Genomic DNA, 9,169 nt, shown 5'->3' with positions numbered 1-9,169 from the left:
CAGCCACCACCGTCCTCTGCCACAGCCACGAGAGCCCACACCACAGCCACAGCCACCACCGTCCTCTGCCACAGCCCCGAGAGCCCACACCGCAGCCACAGCCACCACCGTCCACCACAGCCACGAGAGCCCACACCACAGCTACAGCCACCACCGTCCTCTGCCACAGCCCCGAGAGCCCACACCACAGCCACAGCCACCACCGTCCTCTGCCACAGCCCCGAGAGCCCACACTGCTGCCACAGCCACCACCGTCCACCACAGCCATGAGAGCCCACACTGCAGCCACAGCCACCACCGTCCTCCGCCACAGCCACAAGAGCCCACACCGCAGCCACAGCCACCACCGTCCACCACAGCCACGAGAGCCCACACCACAGCTACAGCCACCACCGTCCTCTGCCACAGCCCCGAGAGCCCACACTGCAGCCACAGCCACCACCGTCCACCACAGCCATGAGAGCCCACACCGCAGCCACAGCCACCACCGTCCTCCCCCACAGCCATGAGAGCCCACACCGCAGCCACAGCCACCACCGTCCTCCGCCACAGCCACAAGAGCCCACACCGCAGCCACAGCCACCACCGTCCTTCCCCACAGCCACAGCCATGAGAGCCCACACCACAGCCACAGCCACCACGGTCCTCCCCCACAGCCACAGCCACGAGAGCCCACACCGCAGCAACAGCCACCAACGTCCACCGCCACAGCCACGAGAGCCCACACTGCAGCCACAGCCACGACCGTCCACCACAGCCACGAGAGCCCACACCGCAGCCTCAGCCACGACCATCAACCACAGCCACGAGAGCCCACACCGCAGCCACAGCCACCACCGTCCACCACAGCCACGATAGCCCACACCGCAGCCACAGCCACAACCGTCCACCACAGCCACGAGAGCCCACACAGCAGCCACAGCCACCACCGTCCACCACAGCCACAAGAGCCCACACCGCAGCCACAGCTACCACCGTCCACCACAGCCACGAGAGCCCACACAGCAGCCACAGCCACCACCGTCCACCACAGCCATGAGAGCCCACACCGCAGCCACAGCTACCACCGTCCACCACCTCCGCCACAGCCACGAGAGTCCACGCCTCTGCCACAGCCACTACTGCCCACCACAGCCACGACCGTCCTCCGCCACAGCCATGAGAGCCCACACCTCTGCCACAGCCACTACCGCCCACACCTCCGCCACAGCCACGACTGTCCTCCGCCACAGCCACAAGAGCCCACACCTCTGTCAATGTACCCACTGTATGAGGTGCCTTGTACTCGGGGGTGTGAATACTTTCTGCACCCGCTGTATGAGGTACCGTGTACTCGGGGGTGTGAATACTTTCCGTACCCACTGTATAAGGTGCCGTGTACTCGGGGTGTGAATACTTTCCGTACCCACTGTATAAGGTGCCGTGTACTCGGGGTGTGAATACTTTCTGCACCCGCTGTATGAGGTACCGTGTACTCGGGGGTGTGAATACTTTCTGCACCCGCTGTATGAGGTACCGTGTACTCGGGGGTGTGAATACTTTCCGTACCCACTGTATGAGGTGCCTTGTACTCGGGGGTGTGAATACTTTCTGCACCCGCTGTATGAGGTACCGTGTACTCGGGGGTGTGAATACTTTCCGTACCCACTGTATAAGGTGCCGTGTACTTGGGGTGTGAATACTTTCTGCACCCACTGTAGATGCCAGCGATGTACTTACATAAGATGCGCCGGTGCAGCTGCTGCTCCTCGTGTGACGGTGGGTGACCTCCCTGTGAGGCCGCGGACACGCTGTGACATTACCGGCCTCCCCTCCCCCACCTGTAATCTGCCATTATAATGATTGCCAGGGGACACGGATTATCACACACAGGAGCCTATGGGGGGAGAGGGGCCCCCAGGAGCCATTACCATCTGCGCCACCAGCATTGCTCTCTGGTTGGATGTTTGGCACTTGTCTGGGATCAGTGTGATCATGTCTGTTACTAATGGGGGTTTATAGAAAAAGGATAGATCTATATAAAAACATACAACAATGAGGATAAGCAGAAAAAGGGGAGAAAAAGGGTCCGTGCATAAAAGGCACATGTCCAAAATAATAAGGAAAACCAGTATCTATAAATATATATGCAAAATGTAGTAGTGGACAAAAGCACACAATAAAAACAATTCAAAATCAAAACACATCACATAAGGTCCAAAATAGCACAGCAATAAAATGTCCTAATCAATAAGGTTAGTGCAAATATACAACCTACAGGTTTACAGCAACTATATAGGGAAACCAAAAGACAGACATTTACACATCTATAACCTTGTAATGGGCGTCCCCCAGGAGGTAAAGCAAGACCCTAAATAGGGCCACAATAAAGGAATGAATAAACCCAAATAGCCCCTGAGTGACGTGGGGTGGACCTGAGTGACGTGGGGCGGACCTGAGGGACGTGGAGCGGACCTGAGTTACATGGGGCGGACCTGAGGGACGTGGAGCGGACCTGAGGGACGTGGGGCGGACGTAAGTGACGTGGGGCGGACGTGAGTGACGTGGGGCGGACCTGAGTGACGTGGGGCGGACCTGAGTGACGTGGGGCGGACGTGAGTGACGTGGTTCGGACCTGAGGGACATGGGGCGGATGTGAGTGACGTGGGGCGGACCTGAGTGACGTGGGGCGGACCTGAGTGACGTGGGGTGGAAGTGAGTGACGTGGAGCGGACGTGAGTGATGTGGGGCAGACCTGAGTGGCGTGGGGCGAACCTGAGTGACGTGGGGCGGACCTGAGTGATGTGGTTCGGACCTGAGTGACGTGGGGCAGACCTGAGTGACGTGGTTCGGACCTGAGTGACGTGGTTCGGACCTGAGTGACGTGGTTCGGACCTGAGTGACGTGGGGCGGACCTGAGTGACGTGGGGAGGACCTGAGTGACGTGGTTCGGACCTGAGTGATGTGGGGCGGACCTGAGTGATGTGGGGCGGATCTGAGTGACGTGGGGAGGACCTGAGTGACGTGGGGAGGACCTGAGTGACGTGGGGAGGACCTGAGTGACGTTGGGAGGACCTGAGTGACGTGGTTCGGACCTGAGTGACGTGGGGCGGACCTGAGTGATGTGGGGCGGATCTGAGTGACGTGGGCCGGACCTGAGTGATGTGGGGCGGACCTGAGTGACGTGGGGCGGACCTGAGTGACGTGGGGCGGACCTGAATGACGTGGGGCGGACCTGAATGACGTGGGGCGGACCTGAGTGACGTGGAGCGGACCTGAGTGACGTGGTTCGGACCTGAGTGACGTGGTTCGGACCTGAGTGACGTGGGGCGGATGTGAGTGATGTGGGGCGGATCTGAGTGACGTGGGCCGGACCTGAGTGATGTGGGGCGGACCTGAGTGACGTGGGGCGGACCTGAGTGACGTGGGGCGGACCTGAATGACGTGGGGCGGACCTGAGTGACGTGGGTTGGACCTGATTTATGTGGGGCGGACCTGAATGACGTGGGGTGGACCTGAGTGACGTGGGGCGCCCCATGTGTATCGCTGCCCAGTGCAGCTTTGTCAGGGGTAATGTGACAGGAAGAGGGAATCAAACAATTACGAGGTTATAAATGTTTAAATGTCTGTCTTTTGGTTTCCCTATATAGTTGGTGTAAATCGCAGAGGAGAGAAGGAGATCTTGGGAGGACCGGAGATCACGTGAGGGAAGATATCAGGAGATTAGTTCAGAGATAAATGGAGGAGACAGGTTGTGGATGGTTTTGTAGGTCAGTATTAGTAGTGTGAACTGGATACGCTGAGGGAATGGGAGCCAGTGAAGAGATTTGCAGAGGGGGGAAGCGGAGGAGTAGTGAGGAGAGAGATGAATTAGTCGGACAGCAGAGTTAAGGATGGACTGGAGAGGTGCAAGGGTGTTAGCAGGAGGCCGCAGAGGAGGATGTTGCAGTAGTCGAGGCGGGAGATGATGAGGGCATGCATGAGCATTTTGGTAGAGTGAGGGTTGAGGAAAGGACGGATTCTGGAGATATTTTTGAGCTGGAGGTGACAGGAGGTGGCGAGAGCTTGGATGTGCGGATTGAAGGACAGGGCAGAGTCAAGGGTTAGTCCGAAGCCGCGGATTTTGGGGACAGGGGAAAGTGATGTCATTTATTTTGATAGATAGATCAGGTAGGGAAGATATGCGTGATGGAGGAAAGATAATGAGTTCAGGTTTGTCCACATTGAGTTTGAGGAAGCGAGAGGAGAAGAAGGATATGGCTGATAGACACTCCGGGATTCTGGAGAGCAGAGCGGTGACATCTGGGCCAGAGAGGTAGATCTGAGCCTTACACTATGGCCGGTCCGAACAACGAAAGCAATTGTTACCATCCACCTCTCGTGTCTCCCCTTTTCCTCATAGTTTGTAGCTTGCGAGCAGCAGGGCCCTCACTCCTCCTGTATCTGGTGATCGGGGCCCTCACTCCTCCTGTATCTGGTGATCGGGGCCCTCATTCCTCCTGTATCTGGTGATCGGGGCCCTCACTCCTCCTGTATCTGGTGATCGGGGCCCTCACTCCTCCTGTATCTGGTGATCGGGGCCCTCATTCCTCCTGTATCTGGTGATCGGGGTCCTCACTCCTCTTGTATCTGGTGATCAGGGCCCTCACTCCTCCTGTATCTGGTGATCGGGGCCCTCACTCCTCCTGTATCTGGTGATCGGGGCCCTCACTCCTCCTGTATCTGGTGATCGGGGCCCTCATTCCTCCTGTATCTGGTGATCGGGGCCCTCACTCCTCCTGTATCTGGTGATCGGGGCCCTCACTCCTCCTGTATCTGGTGATCGGGGCCCTCACTCCTCCTGTATCTGGTGATCGGGGCCCTCACTCCTCCTGTATCTGGTGATCGGGGCCCTCACTCCTCCTGTATCTGGTGATCGGGGCCCTCACTCCTCCTGTATCTGGTGATCGGGGCCCTCATTCCTCCTGTATCTGGTGATCGGGGCCTTCACTCCTCCTGTATCTGGTGATCGGGGCCCTCACTCCTCCTGTATCTGGTGATCGGGACCCTCACTCCTCCTGTATCTGGTGATCGGGGCCCTCACTCCTCCTGTATCTGGTGATCGGGGCCCTCACTCCTCCTGTATCTGGTGGTCGGGGCCCTCATTCCTCCTGGTATCTGGTGATCGGGGCCCTCATTCCTCCTGTATCTGGTGATCGGGGCCCTCACTGCTCCTGTATCTGGTGATCGGGGCCCTCACTCCTCCTGTATCTGGTGATCGGGGCCCTCACTCCTCCTGTATCTAGTGATCGGGGCCCTCACTCCTCCTGTATCTGGTGATCGGGGCCCTCATTCCTCCTGTATCTGGTGATCGGGGCCCTCATTCCTCCTGTATCTGGTGATCGGGGCCCTCACTCCTCCTGTATCTGGTGATCGGGGCCCTCACTCCTCCTGTATCTGGTGATCAGGGTCCTCATTCCTCCTGTATCTGGTGATCGGGGCCCTCATTCCTCTTGTATCTGGTGATCGGGGCCCTCACTGCTCCTGTATCTGGTGATCGGGGCCCTCACTCCTCCTGTATCTGGTGATCGGGGCCCTCACTCCTCCTGTATCTGGTGATCGGGGCCCTCACTCCTCCTGTATCTGGTGATCGGGGCCCTCATTCCTCCTGTATCTGGTGATCGGGGCCCTCACTCCTCCTGTATCTGGTGATCGGGGACCTCATTCCTCCTGTATCTGGTGATCGGGGCCCTCACTCCTCCTGTATCTGGTGATCGGGGCCCTCACTCCTCCTGTATCTGGTGATCGGGGCCCTCACTCCTCCTGTATCTGGTGATCGGGGCCCTCACTCCTCCTGTATCTGGTGATCGGGGTCCTCGCTCCTCCTGTATCTGGTGATCGGGGCCCTCATTCCTCCTGTATCTGGTGATCGGGGCCCTCATTCCTCCTGTATCTGGTGATCGGGGCCCTCATTCCTCCTGTATCTGGTGATCGGGGCCCTCGCTCCTCCTGTATCTGGTGATCGGGGCCCTCGCTCCTCCTGTATCTGGTGATCGGGGCCCTCACTCCTCCTGTATCTGGTAATCGGGGCCCTCGCTCCTCCTGTATCTGGTGATCGGGGACCTCATTCCTCTTGTATCTGGTGATCGGGGCCCTCACTCCTCCTGTATCTGGTGATCGGGGCCCTCACTCCTCCTGTATCTGGTGATCGGGGCCCTCATTCCTCCTGTATCTGGTGATCGGGGCCCTCATTCCTCCTGTATCTGGTGAGCGGGGCCCTCACTCCTCCTGTATCTGGTGATCGGGGCCCTCACTCCTCCTGTATCTGGTGATCGGGGCCCTCGCTCCTCCTGTATCTGGTGATCGGGGCCCTCACTCCTCCTGTATCTGGTGATCGGGGCCCTCACTCCTCCTGTATCTGGTGAGCGGGGCCCTCACTCCTCCTGTATCTGGTGATCGGGGTCCTCACTCCTCCTGTATCTGGTGATCGGGGTCCTCACTCCTCCTGTATCTGGTGATCGGGGCCCTCGCTCCTCCTGTATCTGGTGATCGGGGCCCTCACTCCTCTTGTATCTGGTGATCGGGGCCCTCACTCCTCCTGTATACGGTGATCGGGGCCCTCACTCCTCTTGTATCTGGTGAGCGGGGCCCTCGCTCCTCCTGTATCTGGTGATCGGGGCCCTCACTCCTCTTGTATCTGGTGATCAGGGCCCTCACTCCTCCTGTATCTGGTGATCGGGGCCCTCACTCCTCCTGTATCTGGTGATCGGGGCCCTCACTCCTCCTGTATCTGGTGATCGGGGCCCTCGCTCCTCCTGTATCTGGTGATCGGGGCCCTCACTCCTCCTGTATCTGGTGATCGGGGCCCTCACTCCTCCTGTATCTGGTGATCGGGGCCCTCACTCCTCCTGTATCTGGTGATCGGGGCCCTCACTCCTCCTGTATCTGGTGATCGGGGCCCTCGCTCCTCCTGTATCTGGTGATCGGGGCCCTCACTCCTCCTGTATCTGGTGATCGGGGCCCTCACTCCTCCTGTATCTGGTGATCGGGGCCCTCGCTCCTCCTGTATCTGGTGATCGGGGCCCTCACTCCTCCTGTATCTGGTGATCGGGGCCCTCACTCCTCCTGTATCTGGTGATCGGGGCCCTCACTCCTCCTGTATCTGGTGATCGGGGCCCTCACTCCTCCTGTATCTGGTGATCGGGGCCCTCACTCCTCCTGTATCTGGTGATCGGGGCCCTCACTGCTCCTGTATCTGGTGATCGGGGCCCTCACTCCTCCTGTATCTGGTGATCGGGGTCCTCATTCCTCCTGTATCTGGTGATCGGGGCCCTCACTGCTCCTGTATCTGGTGATCGGGGCCCTCGCTCCTCCTGTATCTGGTGATCGGGGTCCTCACTCCTCCTGTATCTGGTGATCGGGGACCTCATTCCTCCTGTATCTGGTGATCGGGGCCCTCACTCCTCCTGTATCTGGTGATCGGGGCCCTCATTCCTCCTGTATCTGGTGATCGGGGCCCTCATTCCTCCTGTATCTGGTGATCGGGGCCCTCGCTCCTCCTGTATCTGCTGATCGGGGTCCTCGCTCCTCCTGTATCTGGTGATCGGGGTCCTCACTCCTCCTGTATCTGGTGATCGGGGCCCTCGCTCCTCCTGTATCTGGTGATCGGGGCCCTCACTCCTCCTGTATCTGGTGATCGGGGCCCTCACTCCTCCTGTATCTGGTGATCGGGGCCCTCATTCCTCCTGTATCTGGTGATCGGGGTCCTCATTCCTCCTGTATCTGGTGATCGGGGCCCTCATTCCTCCTGTATCTGGTGATCGGGGCCCTCACTCCTCCTGTATCTGGTGATCGGGGCCCTCACTCCTCCTGTATCTGGTGATCGGGGCCCTCACTCCTCCTGTATCTGGTGATCGGGGTCCTCACTCCTCCTGTATCTGGTGATCGGGGCCCTCACTCCTCCTGTATCTGGTGATCGGGGCCCTCACTCCTCCTGTATCTGGTGATCGGGGCCCTCGCTCCTCCTGTATCTGGTGATCGGGGTCCTCACTCCTCCTGTATCTGGTGATCGGGGCCCTCATTCCTCCTGTATCTGGTGATCGGGGCCCTCATTCCTCCTGGTATCTGTTTTGAACTGTGATTTCTGTTATGCTGTAATGTCTATTGTCTGTACAAGTCCCCTCTATAATTTGTAAAGCGCTGCAGAATATGTTGGTGCTATATAAATAAAATTATTATTATTATCTGAGTGTCATCAGCATATAGATGGTACTGGAAGCCATAGGACTAAAGGTACCGTCACATTTAGCGACGCTGCAGCGATATAGACAACAATGCCGAGGTCCCCGGGAAACCAGGGTTAACATCAGGTTACTAAGCGCAGGGCCGCACTTAGTAACCCGATGTTTACCCTGATTACCGTTCTAAATGTAAAAAAACAAACACTACATACTTACATTCTGGTGTCTGGTCACGTCCCTCGCCTTCAGCTTCCCGCACTGATTGAGCGCCGGCCAGCCGTAAAGCAGAGCGGTGACGTCACCGCTGTACTTTGCTTTACGGCCGGTGCTGACAGTCAGTGCGGGAAGCTGAAGGCGAGGGACGTGACCAGACACCAGAATGTAAGTACAGGTCCTTCTCAAAAAATTAGCATATAGTGTTAAATTTCATTATTTACCATAATGTAATGATTACAATTAAACTTTCATATATTATAGATTCATTATCCACCAACTGAAATTTGTCAGGTCTTTTATTGTTTTAATACTGATGATTTTGGCATACAACTCCTGATAACCCAAAAAACCTGTCTCAATAAATTAGCATATTTCACCCATCCAATCAAATAAAAGTGTTTTTTAATAACAAACAAAAAAAAACATCAAATAATAATGTTCAGTTATGCACTCAATACTTGGTCGGGAATCCTTTGGCAGAAATGACTGCTTCAATGCGGCGTGGCATGGAGGCAATCAGCCTGTGACACTGCTGAGAGGTTATGGAGGCCCAGGATGCTTCAATAGCGGCCTTAAGCTCATCCAGAGTGTTGGGTCTTGCGTCTCTCAACTTTCTCTTCACAATATCCCACAGATTCTCTATGGGGTTCAGGTCAGGAGAGTTGGCAGGCCAATTGAGCACAGTAATACCATGGTCAGTAAACCATTTACCAGTGGTTTTGGCACTGTGAGCAGGTGCCAGGTCGTGCTGAAAA

This window comes from Ranitomeya imitator, chromosome 10 (genome assembly GCF_032444005.1).
Source record: "Ranitomeya imitator isolate aRanImi1 chromosome 10, aRanImi1.pri, whole genome shotgun sequence".
In the NCBI taxonomy this organism is placed as follows: Eukaryota; Metazoa; Chordata; class Amphibia; order Anura; family Dendrobatidae; genus Ranitomeya; species Ranitomeya imitator.
This window is presented reverse-complemented; position numbering follows the sequence as displayed.